Source organism: Sceloporus undulatus, chromosome 1 (assembly GCF_019175285.1).
Source record: "Sceloporus undulatus isolate JIND9_A2432 ecotype Alabama chromosome 1, SceUnd_v1.1, whole genome shotgun sequence".
NCBI classification, from domain to species: domain Eukaryota; kingdom Metazoa; phylum Chordata; class Lepidosauria; order Squamata; family Phrynosomatidae; genus Sceloporus; species Sceloporus undulatus.
The window spans coordinates 124,642,291-124,656,845 of NC_056522.1; the positions used below are offsets into that span (position 1 = coordinate 124,642,291).

The 14,555-nt window shown below is 38.9% G+C and overlaps 1 long non-coding RNA gene across 1 annotated transcript; it reads left to right on the forward strand.

Moving 5' to 3' along the window:
- Positions 1-382: 382 nt before the first annotated feature.
- LOC121918907 lies at positions 383-10,259 on the forward strand. The gene is made up of 3 exons (XR_006101340.1): positions 383-1,592; positions 7,329-7,433; positions 8,709-10,259. It is a non-coding gene; the product is annotated as an uncharacterized LOC121918907 (long non-coding RNA).
- Positions 10,260-14,555: the final 4,296 nt, after the last annotated feature.

A 14,555-nucleotide genomic window follows, 5' to 3' on the forward strand; every position in this document is an offset into this window, starting at 1 on the left:
AAGCAAAAGGAAAAGAGATTCCCTCTAAACATTAGGAAGAATTTCTTGACAGTAAGAGCTGTTTGGCAGTGGAATATGCTCCATTGCAGAGTGGTGTAGTCTCCTTTAAGGATTTTTAAACAGAGGCTGGCTGGCTACCTGTTGTAAGTGCTTTGATTGGGTACTCCTGCAGGGACGTAGCCAGAATTTTGGGAAGGGGTGGTCCAGACTAAGTCCCACCATTATAATGGGGCTTGGGCGCAGTAATTCAGCTGCACACACCATTCATTGTATCTAACAGAAGGGGGGTCCAGACCCCACAGACCCCCCCCCCCTTGGCTATGTCCCTGACTCTTGCACGACAGATTGTTGGACTGGAAGGCCCATGGGGTGTCTTCCAACTCTGTGTTTCTCTGAGGTGGCATGAGACCTATATTGACTTTGGCTTTATAATTCCAAAGCTGATCAAACCTTTTGAACAAGGGCTTCACTTTTGAGGTTCTCCTACCCTTTCAGTCAACCACATGAGCCTTGAACACCAGTAGTGGTACAGCTTATTCTGAGGCACAGTTGTGTATGGCCTGCTATTGTGTGGAGGAGTATGTAAACTGGAATATTACTCTAACATTGGTTTTAGAAGAGGAATAGAAATGAATATAGATCTGTGACCCTTAGTAAACCCCAATGAAAACTGTAAAAGATTGAAAATAATCTTCTAGTGATTCTTTCTTTTAAACCAGTTGATCAGAACAGATTTGTGACCTTATAATAAATCTGACCAGAATTTGAACTGATGTTAGATGGAATCAAGTGCTAACCTCACCTCCATGAATCCACAATGGACCAGGGAGGGCACTTTCTCGGGTAATGTTTAATTTATCCAGATCTAAGCAGGCAGGGAAAAAATCCACATAGTTCATAATCTTGTTTTTCCCTAAAATATTATGCACCCTTTCAATACTTATTACAGATCTGCCTTCTACCTGGCTTGAGAAGCAATGGGTTTAAACATCATCACTAGATTCAATGAATAAACTATGGTTTGCTTCTTTTTGCAAACCAGTCTCTTGTTATTTTAGCTGGTTCGTTCAGATGTAAATTGATAGCCTCAAGTCTCCAGAGATGACCCCAACTCTACAAACATTTCCATCTACTCAATATTGGTTGGCAGTACCTCCCTCAGCCATTAGATCTTCTTAAGTGTAATTCTTTCAGTCTATGTGAGGGTGGCCACTTACTTGTAGCCAGAAAGTGGGGAAATGTGATGTAAGAAAATGCTACTGATTAACATAGAAGCTGCATGTGCTAATTTATTTCGATAAATACAAATTTTGAAATGATTACTGTAATTAACGAACCGCGTCTCACCAAAGGAAGGAAAAATGTGACTCGCTGTCTTGGGTGCCTGATTAGTGTGTTCATGGATAATGGAAAACTTTAACAGCCTTGGTCTCCCTCCCTTATAATTTTTTATCTTTTTAAGGGAAACAAGATTGAATAGACCTTCAAGTTAATGTCTTCAACTGTAAGACTGCCCTCTCTGGAATAGGACATGTAGACCCTTATCCTGAGAATTCAACACATTTCTGGACTCTCCCGTAGGTGGAGGAGAGGTGAGTGGTAACTCGAGATATGAGACAACCTTTCCACTTGTGGTATGTTGTTATTAGATCGCTTTTCTTAGCTAATTTCCCCTAGTGCCAGACTTGTTATTCTTTTTACACCAGAGGTTTTGTTCAACTGTGTTTTTAGAATCTGATTGTTCATGCTGTTCCTCCACTTCATTGTTCACCCTGCTTACATGGTGTTGTTTTTTTAAAATAGGGTTTTCAGAGTTTTATTAAACAGTTTTTATGGTTTTATACCATCCAGCTTGAACTAGCTGTCAGGAGAGCAGGGGCAATTCCTGATGGAGACCTTCTAGTGATAGCCATTTCTCAGCATGCTAGTTTCAGATACAAGCAGGAATTTTATCAGTATTCTGCCTGGTGGCCCTTTTTGCTCATAGGCAAACATTTATATTAATAAAATAAAAAATAAATCTGGTTTGCTGTTTTCATGCTTCTCAGTGAATGTGGTCTGGTTGTTTTCCTGCTCAGTTCTTCTCCTTGCTCTTCCACCTTTCCTCCACTTCAGAAGCTGAAATGCTGTATCCCCTTGTTAAGAGAACATTCTTTGCTTGTGCTCATGAACACTTTGTACACTCAGCAGTTGTACCAGGTGTACAACTATAATTTGTTTTATTCTTTGTTAAAATAAAATGGAGATCAAATAGCATTTGTGAGCTCTGCTAAGCAAAGGATTTTGAAGGACAGACCTTGTGTGAGACAGTAAATTGAGCTGTTGGCCTTGCTTGCTTGAGTATTAATGGTTAAGATGCTGTTGTGGCTCTCAGGAGACTAGGATTAATTTCCTTTTACCAGAGACTCTTGAATGGCTTTAGACAAATCCAATTAGTTATTGTTCCTCAGTTCACCATCTGTAAAATGGAGATAATAATATTCGTCTCACTCACAAAGTTGTGGTGAGGATAAACATCTCGAAGCCCGTGAGACATTCAGAAACTACAAAGACAGGAGAAATATAAATGTCATACAAACCATCCAACCAGTCCAAAAAGAAGAAGAAAAATTTGGAAGCTTTAAAACAGAGAAATGGAAAGGAGGAACTGAACAAATGTGGACGGCACATTTTTTATTTATCAGCACAAGAAACCGGCTTTCTTTATGGGTCATATTAAAAGCATGGGGATCTATAGTTTTAATGCAGGAGAGCACTGTTTCCCAAACAATAGTTTCTTTTGATTACTTTTCCATTTCCCTAGGGCAGCAAAATATTGAAGGACATTATAAAATTCAAGAAGCACTCAAGGAAATGAAAAACATATTAGAAATTGTTATTATCATGGTTACAATAGAAGTAGTCAGAAGCAAATAAGGGAACAGGAAGGGTTTTCTTTCCCCCCTCCCTTCCCCTATCTTGACTTACATCTTTTGAACAAAACCAATGTGTAGACAACAAGAGCCTGCTCTAATAACAAAAAATGAAGGGGGAGAAGAAAAAAAAAGGAGATGCTGAAATGAAATTCTTGACATTCCAATCACTCTCTGTATGTAGCAAAACCATTTTTCATATAAATGCATTTTGGAGGTGGCTCTAATGAATGTTTTAAACTGACTCATCTAGTATATTTTCACAGTGATGGGAGCATTTAAATAGCCATTTTAAAAAATTGTGCTATTCGGAATAGAAGCCTGGGGATGACCAAAAAACAAAACAAAACCCAAGTCAATTGAGGCCAGATTGATTTTAAAAAGTAAAGGATAACTTCTTATCATAAGGACAACCTTAATTCAGGTAATTTATCTTGTCAGAGCAGTCTTTCAAGAGCCTCGGAGATTTAAACTAGATTGTTAGCTCCACCCGCTCTGCAGATAACCATGGAAATTTAAATTTCAGAACATCTAACAGAGAATTCTCAGTGAACTCTACAAACTCCCATTCCTGGGGTTCTTTGGGGAGGTCTTGATAGATAAACTGGCATACAACTGAGCCAGGCTTATAGGGCAGATTTTCCCTGACAGTGTTTTAGATTTATTCATTCCCATTCTTTATACTCGTAACTTCCCCTCTGGCATTTATAACGTAGCTTCCTAGACAGTCTAAACCTTTCCCTATTTGGACATTTTAAAGCCCATGAAAATAGAATTGCATGAGGGACAGATGTTGCATAAGCCAAAGCTTGTGAAATAATTTTTTGTAGTGTAACTTGTGTTACTTGTTCTTTGTTCATTATTTTTCATTATGCAGCTTTGGAAGGGGTTAGACTTGACAATGAAATGGCATAAAACTTGGGAAATTCATGTTGAAGTGTTCCTAAAAATACATTTTTGAAAAGCTGACTTTTAAAAGTATCTAGGGACTTGTTATACCTCACCCCAGTAAGTGACTAATGGGCTGTGCTGACCGGCCATTAAGGACGGCTTGGGGGCAGAGTCGGGGTATGGCATCCACATGATGCATGCCTCAACTCTGCCCTCATGGTGACATGATGCCATGCACCGTACCACATGGCGTGTGACATCACTTTTTTTTTTACTTATGGGTAATCATTCCATAGATTTTCCACTAAAGTGCAAGAAGTGCCCAGTTAGGAATCCTGATGTTGAAAAGGTTTCTGTTTTAAAGGCAAGGCCTCTTTATGAATACATATTATCTTATCATCTGGTTCCAAATTGCTGAAACTCATTTCATGAGAGGGAGAAAAGGATGCAGAGACAAGCTCGATTAAGCCTAAATTTCATTATACACCTTGACAGTGTAGATTTGATACCGTAGAAGAAAGATTTAACTCTATCATTATAACTTTTACACAAGATAAAGTTTGTTGATAAAGTGTGGTAAATCCCAACTATGTAAATTAATCTGCTAAACTTGACCACCTTGTTAATCTATTCAATACTGATCAGCCATGTCTGAAAATATATGAAGGACAAAGCTAAATAAATTACTGTACAAGATTACTGTACAACGATCCAATGACTGAAGGGAAGGTTTTAGGAAAAATCTGTTTCTTCATCTTTATAACTACCACTACCACCATGAAAGCATGCAGAGCCTACAACATAACCATAAAACCATACAATAGAATCATAAATATAGAAATACCAAATAATTTTCAACTACTGAAACAAGCAATACAGCAGCAAAGGTGAAAACTGGAAGCAAGAAAACAGTGATAAGCCCATCTAAATATGCTTTCAGTTTGTGGTAGAAGAAATGCACTGAAGAAACCAGAAAGGAGGATCACAGTGCAACCATAGAAGCCACCAGCATTACCAGCAGTGGTAATTCTGTAATGCCATGTAATATTGGATTCAACAAAGCTGTTGCACTTCTCCAGGAGTTACAGAAGAACATTTTATTACTCATATAAAAAGGATGGCTTACACAAATTTTCTAAAGTCACTTCTGATAAGATAATATCTGATGCATTAACCAGAAGCATCTAGAAGGTACACCAATGGATATACATGTATAGGAATGATACTTAAGCACCAGAGAAGCTTGAGAATTAGTACAGGAATTGTACCACCCTATAGTAATATTAAAGTGTGGCCAAAAGGGTGTGGCCAGGCAACAAGAGGATGGCAGTTATTAATGTGTACGAATGCACAAAATTATTATGTTAAGCAGAAAAAATCTTGAATTTATGAACTGAATTTAGGAAAGTCTGAAAAAAAATCCAAACCAATGAAGATAAGAATATTCTAAGTGTGTGCATGTATGCACATGGAATGGTTAATAATAAATATTATATAGTATATTTTAAAAAATCAAATTGTTTTTATTGGACATGCTCAAAATTATTGCTTTTTCTCAGGTCCACTGTATGAACTATGTGTGTTCATTCCCATGATTTCTGACCAATGAAACCTAGTTTCCACACAACCTAACAGTCATGTGGTCATCTTGAGTCAATTGTTGTTTGTCAGCCTAATCTACACACAGGACTTTTAGAGTGAGGAGATAAATGAAATGTAAGTAGATAAGAAATATACAGTTGGGGAAAAATAATTGTCATAAAGAAATACATGCAACCCAGTGGTCTTTTATAATGTATCAGGCTATGATTCTGTACACATTTACATAGAATTAAGTCCCAATCAATTCACTGGGACTTATGGCTGAGTAGACAGGTAGATATGATTGCATTGTTAATGTAAGTGAAACATTGCTCTGCCAAATAAAATAAAATAAAAAAATAAAAAAACCCACACCCAAAGCAAAAACTTATCTCAAGGTAAGTAGACCATAACATGTATCTAAATGTTCATGATCCTCTACAAATTAGCTTTTCTTTGCTGTGGCACTGCACCTTCCTGGTACACACAGAGGATTACTAAATCAAACGGAAGGGGCCGCCGAGAAGAAAACCAGTAAAACTATAAAATACAGTTGGCCCTTCTTATACACGGATTCAAGCATACACAGTTTGAAAATGTTCCAAAAAAGTATAAATTTACCTTGATTTTCCATTTTTTATAAGGGACACCATTTTGCTATATTTAATGGGACTTGAGCATACACGGATTTTGTTATACATGGGGGATCTTGGAACCAAACCCCAGCGTATAACAAGGGTCCACTGTATAAGGTTTGTGGAAATTTAAAAAACAAACAAAAATCAGAATTGAAGGGAGGAGAAAAAAATCAATGAAGAATGCTTCTCTGCATTATTGAGCCTATTTTAGGGAAATTAGAGCTGTGAGCAATCCATGTGTGTGAGAAAAAGGGAGATTGAGAGAGCACCTGGCATACAGTTCAAGGGATGCTGAAATTCAAATGGGATCCATTCAAGGTGTCTTAATCCACAGGAAGCAAATGGGAGTCACACAGCACAGGGTGCTCTCTTCCAAAACTAGAAAAGCCCACACTAGTTTGCTTTTCCCTGAGTCTTCTGGAAAGGCCAAGACCCAACCCCCTCTCCTTTCCTGCTGAATTAGCTGAATGCAAGCTACTTTTCCTCTTTGAACTCAGATTATAGCAAGTGAACTAAGCTGAGGACAAATGGAGAAAGTGGTAAGAGATTCCACCTAAACATTAAGAAGTACCTCCTGACAGTAATAGCTGTTTGGCAGTGGAATAGACTGCCTTGGAGTGTAGTGGAGTCTCCTTTTTTTGGAGGTCTTTAGACAAGAGATTGGATGACCACCTGTTGGGAATGCTCTGTGTATTCCTCCATATGGGTGGTTGAATTGGCTGGCCCAGGTGGTCTCTTCCAACTCTACGATTCTATGGCAGGAGAAGAGAAACTGGGACATATTAAAAGCAGCTGAAAAAAGTAGGACAGGGGATTAATTGAGAGTGTCCCTGCCAAATTAGAACAGCTGGAGAGGGAATAAGAAAAGCTTGGGGACCCTGGAGGTCATGTGGCCCATAAGCCACATTTCTCCCCCCCCCCCCCCCCATTTAACCAAAGGCAATGGAGCACTGGATTCCTCTATTATTTTCTCATCATCCTAAGCATGATTGTGACAGAGCTTTGAGCCTGCACTTAGCCTTAATAGTGAGAAATGGTGTGAGCAAGGAGAATAGCTGCCTGGTGGTTCAGGTTTTCTCAAAAAAGCTGGTATGGAAAAATTGTAGCATGAACTGTTATCAACCTGTCAGATAAAAATATGATTTTTTTCCTGTTTTGCAGCTACTGGTCTCCTTTCTGTAGAAAATTGACAAACAGGAATGATAATTTATCAGTATGAATTCATCATTAATTCATGATTTACAAAGCTATATGAACAAATATTTTTTGCTTTTGTTTTTTGCTCATTTATACATGAGTACTACAGGTCTGATTTTGCAAACCAATCCATCTGGGTTTTCTGTCTGTCTTGAACATATGAACTGACCTTTCATGGACTCAGATGACTGGCCTGTCTACCAGCATTTTCCCCGTTAGTAGTCTTCAAGTCAAAGAAGTCCCTAGTTTTATTTCTGTTTCCTCTAAATGGAGATGTCAAGGACTGCATCTAGTGCCTCTTTCGTGTAAAGCATGTGCTCTACTGGTGTGCTTTGGGCCTTATTCATTGTTTTCGTGTCTGTGGTTAAATTCAATTTGAATACTGATAGAAGCAAAAAAAAAAAAAAAAAAAGTTTCAAGCAGTACTTTTCACAGAATTAACTGTGGCTGCATCTGCACTGCAGAAATAATGCGGTTTGACACCACTTTAAACTACCATAGCTGAATGCTATGGAATTCTGGGAACTGTAGTTTTATGAGGCATTCAGCCTCTTTTTTGTCAGAGTGCTCTGGTGACATAACAAGCTTCAATTCCCAGAATTCCATAGCATTGAACCATGGCAGTCAAAGCAGGGTCAAACTGGATTAATTCTGCAATTCAGCTGGTGTTAGAACAACTTCCCGAGGAGCTGATATTAGCATGGTTGAGTGGGGAGGGGAACCAAATTAACAGGTTTATTGTGACGTAGGTTTTCATAGTGTGGAACATTTCATCAGCTGTTGTGACATACCTTTTAATTTAGACAACAATCTTCAAAACATAAATTCTTTATTCCAGAAAGTGATTTGGGGGCAGAGGTTATAAATTTTTATCAGTTTGCTTTCATCTGTATCTGAAATTTTTAATATATTAAATCAAATATGAAGAGATTTGAAGAGCTTGGTAAATTCTTCAAAACTAGAATGAAATTGAATTGTCCCACATTTGCCCTGGCCATATCCAGTAAATCCATGGAAAGGACCTTTCTGAAGTATATATGTGTGATAAGTTTGTGACAAAACAAAACAAAAAACAAAACCTGCAGTTTCATGTTATCCCACATTTAAATTGTTTAAACCCCAAGTTCTTTGCTTTGTGTGAAAAAAAATAAATGACAATTTTGGTAATTTCTGACCAAAAATGAACTGGGAAAAAATTGTTTCCACACATTCCTCGTCTGAGACACTTACACACATACACAACTGTCCATCCCCCTCAGTGGAGGTGAAAGACCACTATGCATCTATTTCCATGAAGAGTATTTGTGCAACAAAGCTTTATAAACAAATCAAAGGGTTAATCGAACTCTGGATGGAGGTAGAACAATTTAGCAAGCCACTTTGTCTCTTTATCATTTGCCAAAAGTAAATCAGTCCATGGTTGTGGGTTTTGGTCAACTGTACATAGAATTAAAAGTATTTATTTATGTATTTTATTTATTTTCCATAGGCCCAGAAGCAGATGAAGAGCCCTCCCTCCGTTCCAATTGCTACTGCCCTGGCCTCAGAGGGAGAGAAGAACCTGCAGGATCTGCTTGGACTTAATCTCCCACCATCCTGTCATCCGCTTTTCCTTTTGTGTCATGCCTAAATTAGATTGTAAACCTGATTGCAAGGAGCTAGCTGTTTTGTTGTTCCTTTACTAGTAAAGCACCATGTACAGTGATAACGCTATATTAATAAACGTTTTGATGATAATAATAATGTATTTTCTTCTATATCTATGTCCTCAGTTGATGCAATTTGTCATGAACATTAAAATGTTGTTCTTTTCACTTACTTGTTCCTTTAGGGTCCTCAACTCAGTTCCACATATACCTTCAACACTTTTTAACTTATCTTACCTCCCTGGAAAGGGGGGGGGGGGGGGTTAAATCTTAATTGTGGAGCTAAACACACTGACACACCAGAAAATTGTATTTCTTGAAGCTTCTGTGCCAACTCCTTGATAACCTTAACTAGTGGACACATTAAAGGGGTTCTTTAGCTTGGAGTGAAAAACATTGTTCATTTGAAGGTCAGTAAGATAATTGTAGGGTTTCTTTCAGTATTTTAAACATGAACATAGTCAAAGGAAGGGTGGAGAAATTCCAAGTTTAAAAGTCTTCCCAGAGGTAGCTTTAAAAAGTGCCAGCAATAAAATGAATATGTTATTTACCTAATATATCCTTTTCTAAACAAAGCACAATAATTCCAGAAAGTAAGGTTGACTTACATAGAAGCCCAGTTTGGTTGACCAGTCCGAGTGTCCAAAATCATGAACACTGAAGCTGAGTCAGGCAGCTGCCCTGACCACTTCTCTGTTGAATCTTCATTCTTCTAAATACATGCTGGGTTTGATGGCTACCAACCACATCCTGGCTTATTCTAAGCTATAGTTTCCTGTTTTATCTGCACACATCCTTGCTTATTTTTCTGGTTGAATAACTGACCTTGGGTTCCAGGATACACCCCAAATTCCACGGTAAAACTAAATATACCAGAATTGGAAATTCCAAGGTAAAGCTGGCATGCAGCAGGAACAAAGGCTTGGGTGAAAGATGAGCAATTTGCCTAAATATCCATTGCCCTCTAATATATTAATAATGTGTGGTCCTCCTCAGAGGTAAACTGCATTGGATTCAATGGAACTTGCTCCCAGGCGATTGAACATATAACGGCAACCTCAGGTGCTTTTGAAAATCCACTGTCCGTCTTGTTCTCCTCTTCTTTCTCCTTTGGTTTAAGGAAGTTTCCTGTTTTCCTCCCTTTGAATTAAGAACTTTCTATCCTAGGTCTAAAAACAAGTTATGAGATTCATAACCAGTTTCACATGAGAGAAATAAGTGGAAATGAATGAAAATGAATTATCTTGATCAGTAATGAGGGATATAGAAGAAAAGCTTCATGGTAAATGCGGAAGCAATGTAGAGTGTGCTTACTACATTGTTTCATTGTCTAGTTTTTTTATTGTTATAATCTAGTGATTTATATATTTTCTCAAGCCATTATGTAACACTGCTGTTTTCACATACAGTGGTACCCCGGGTTACGAAATTAATTCGTTCCGCGGTTAATTTCGTAACCCGAAATACCTTCGTAAGCCGAATTCCCATAGGCGCTAATGGAAAAATAGCTCTCTGCTGCCCTCCGGTGGCGGAAAATAGCGCCGCGGTTTTTTCGTAACCCGAAGAAACCTTCGTAAGCCGAAGCAATAAATCCCTATGGGATTTTTTCGTATCCCGAAAAATTCGTAACCCGGCGCATTCGTATCCCGGGGTACCACTGTATTCAAAAATATCATTGTGTACTCTATAATTTCTCTGTGTTTGCTGTCTGAAATATGTACTTTTGAACCTTGTTAAGAGAAAAAAAGTTGGAAACTTTTGAAGGTTTTTAAACTGTACAAAAGAAAAATTAGGTGGCTTGGGAGAAAAAGAAAAATATTCAAACCTCAAAGCAATCAATTAGAATAAATGGATTCAATCGTTTCATTCAGCACTTTAGAAAATACTGTTGGGATGAGGTCTTTGTGCCAGAATGTCACAGTTATTCAATATTTGTCTTTCTTTTTAAATTCAGTCATTCATTAGTCTGAAATGGCTAATAATGTAAGAACCCAGCTGGATAAGACCGAGGCCCATACAGCAATAGCAACAGCATGTACATTTCTATACTGCTTATCAGTGAACTCAGTACTCTCTAAGCAGTTTACAGTCTGTTAGTTAATTGCCCCGAACAAGCTCAGAACTCATTTTACTGACCTACAAAAGGATGGAAGGTTGAGTCAGCCTTGAAGCCCCTGGGATCAAACTCACAACCTTGTGGCTGCCATACTGGCATTTAACTGCTGCACCACCACCACTCCTGTATGTTGCATTCCAGATGGCCATGGAAAGCCTGCAAGCAGAACATGAGGAAGACAGCCTTGCTCACCCTGTTTTAAATCCAGCAACTGATATCCAGAAGAATACTGCCTCTGGCTCTATTGCCATCATCACCAAAGGCAGATTAGGGGACAAGGATTCAGACTGTGCTGGATGGAGTAACATTCCCCCTATAACTTCATGTCTGTAGTCTGAGTGTACTTCTGGACTCAGGCCTGAGCCTGGATGCCCAATTTTCAGCAGTGCATTTGCACACTTAAGAGCAGGGGTAGGCAACCTGCGGCCCGCGGGCCGGATGCGGCCCGGCGAGGCCTTGGGACTGGCCCCAGCCCGGTCCTGCCACCGATTGCCGCCGGGGCCTTTGGCCTCTCGCGTGCAGGGGCAAGGGGGGCAATTGTCTATAGATGCCTCAGAAACATGCATTTATATTAACATTTTTTAAAAAATCAGCAAATTTTTTTGCGTGTCCTCCACTTTTTTTAAAAAAGTGTCCACCATCTATTCCAGCTGGCTTTTTCACTCTAGGTAATAGTGTTCTTTCTCTGCTCCTTGTTGTTGTTTTTTGACCCCGGATTAGTGCAATATATTGTCTTTTTCTTGCCCCTAGTGAATTGTGATTTGTATAGATTCCCGTTCCTACCCCTAGTAATGATGTTTTTAAACTTTTTATATTGTGATGTTTTATCTGTATTTTATTGTTTCTTGTCTTGTAAGCCGCCTTGATCATGCAATTGGAAAGGCGGGATATAAATAAAAATTATTATTATTATTATTATTATTAAAATGTTGTCCTAAATTTGCCCCAGTTTATTTATTTATTTAATTAATTTTTTTTAAAAAAAATTTATTTATTTTTTTTTGCTTTGGCCCCCCAGTTGTCTGAGGGGCAGCAACCCGGCCCCCGGCTCAAAAAGGTTGCCTACCCCTGCTTAAGAGTAATGTGGCAGTCCTTGTGAAGCCAGATCTGGCTGTAGTGGTTGCATCCTTGGTTACATCCTGTCTGCACTACTGTAATTCACCTTACATGGGGCTGCCTTAGGAAACTGTTTAAAAACTTCAGCAGGTCCTAAATGTTGTGGCCAGTTTCAGAAAGCATGTAACTTCCTAGATGAAGTAGCTTCACTGGCTCCTGGTTTGTTTCTGGGTGCAATTCAAAGTGCTGATTATGACCTAAAAATCCCTATGCAGCTTAGGTCCACACCATCTGAAAGATATAAACTTTCTTATACAAACATGTCGGAAACCTTTCTCTCAAGGTGCATCTATGCTAGTGGCTCAATTCCAGAGCATTATGCCCTGGATTAGCCCCAGATTGATCATAGTGGTGATCACATGCAGCAGGTCAAAGCTGAATGAATGAATTTATTACGGCACATGGCCAGGGTCAAAGCTGTTGTAATTCCATTAGCCCTAGTGGCCCATCCCCCTTGGTGGTGCTGCTACTGCAGCCTCGCCAGCCAAGCAGAGCCCCTGCCCAGTGCACCATTGTCCCCTTAACTATGTGACTGAGGAAATAATTGCTCTACTCTCTTTCTCTGTGCTGCTTAGTGTGGGGGCAGGAGATGGCACTGATTTTAGCACGTGAACAATGAATCAGGCTGAATTGGACCCATTCCAGGTGTACACACATCAGAAGAAAGCATAATAATAATAATAATAATAATAATAATAATAATAATAATAATTTTTATTTATACCCCACCTTTCCAAAAAATGATCAAGGTGGCTTACAAAGATTAAAACATTACAGTACAAGATAATAACAATTATCACTCTGGGGGTTCTGTGAAACGTCGAGTTTCCCCTCTGATTTTGCTTAATTTGGAGTAAAGTCTGGTCAAATACCAAAACCACGGTATCTACCCAGAAGTAGCTGTACATTATGAGGATTGCCAGCACCAGCCTCACGGTGAGTTTGTCCATTTTCACTGGTTTGTGTAGACAAGCCCTCAGTCCTGCCACCATTAGAAGGACCACAAGAGAGTGGCTGTCTCAGGCTTATTCACACTGTGAAAATAATCCAGGATGAATCTGGGTTGAATCTCTGTTGGTCACACATTTTCCAAATGCACCCGATTAAGCTTTTTTGGAGGGAGGGGGGCTGCCAAACCCCCCACTTAATCCAGGATAATTGATATTGAGTTTTCCCATGAGTTTTAAAAAAGATCAGCATCATTGTTAGTGTGAATAACCAATGCGAATAGACTTGAATAAACCTGGGATAAGATTCTGCATACTTTAAACATGTTCTGAGTGCATTTGCAGCGTCGACTCCATCTTTATTGAAATGCTTGCACACATAAGAATTCAAACTTGCAGAGATGTGCATCGATGCAGTTCCATGGTGTGAATAACAAACCTGGGATGCATGAATGAGGTGATGCATATTTTTGCACTAAAAAAGCGAGGTTTGAATGACCTCTGAGACTGTGATATTGTTTTGTATTAGGGGCTAGGCTGCCCCCCTTTCTGCTCTCCTTTCATTGACAGATAAAGACCTTTTCATTCATGCAGGCTTTTATGGTAGTACTGTATGTATTTTGTATTTTTAACTTTATTATTGCTTTAAAAAATTATTTTGAACTTTTAAAAATTTATATGGTGTTTTGATTTGATGATTGTTTACTTGTGTTTTAATCTATTGTTATCAGAATTTTAACTAATCTTGGTTTTAGCCTCTGTAAGACACTTTGGATCCTATGCCAGGAGAATCCTAGAGTTGGACGAGACCACAAGGGCCATCCAGTCGAACCCTCTGCCATGCAGGAAGTCACAATCAAAGTATCCCTATCAGAGGGCCTTCCAGCCTATATTTAAAAACCTCCAAAGGAGAAGACTCCACTATACTCCAAAGGAGCATGTTCCACTGTCGAACAGCTCTAAGACAACATAATAAATAAATAAATAAATAAATAAACCCTTCACAGATTTGCCCAACACCCTTGATAAACCATCTGAGTTGGCACCCGACCTTACTGCCTGAAGAAGTGAATTCCATTGTGCAACTGCACTTCCTTTAGTCCTGATGTATTTCCCTTTGTCTGTTGAGTCTCCCACCTTTCATCTTGATAAGGGCATGACCATCTTGATAGCTTTTTGTTTAATCCACTTCCCAGCCATTCCTTGACAGCAATTCTCATTTTCACTGAGAATTCCCTTTTCTAGGCAGTTACCACTAGCCAACATCCCATCATGTGACACTGATATTGTTTGTACACAATAAGACACATTTGTTCTCTTTTTGTCCATTCTTCAAGTTTGTAAAGATCTTTTTGGAACTTTTGGCAGCCTCCCCTTTTCACCTCCCTGAATATTTAGGCATCATATCCACACTTGACTTATGGAATCGATTAAAAGTAATAAATTAATTTAGATGGCATTAGGACTGGCTCTTTAATTTCCTAAGGGGAAAGATAAGATGTTGACTCCAT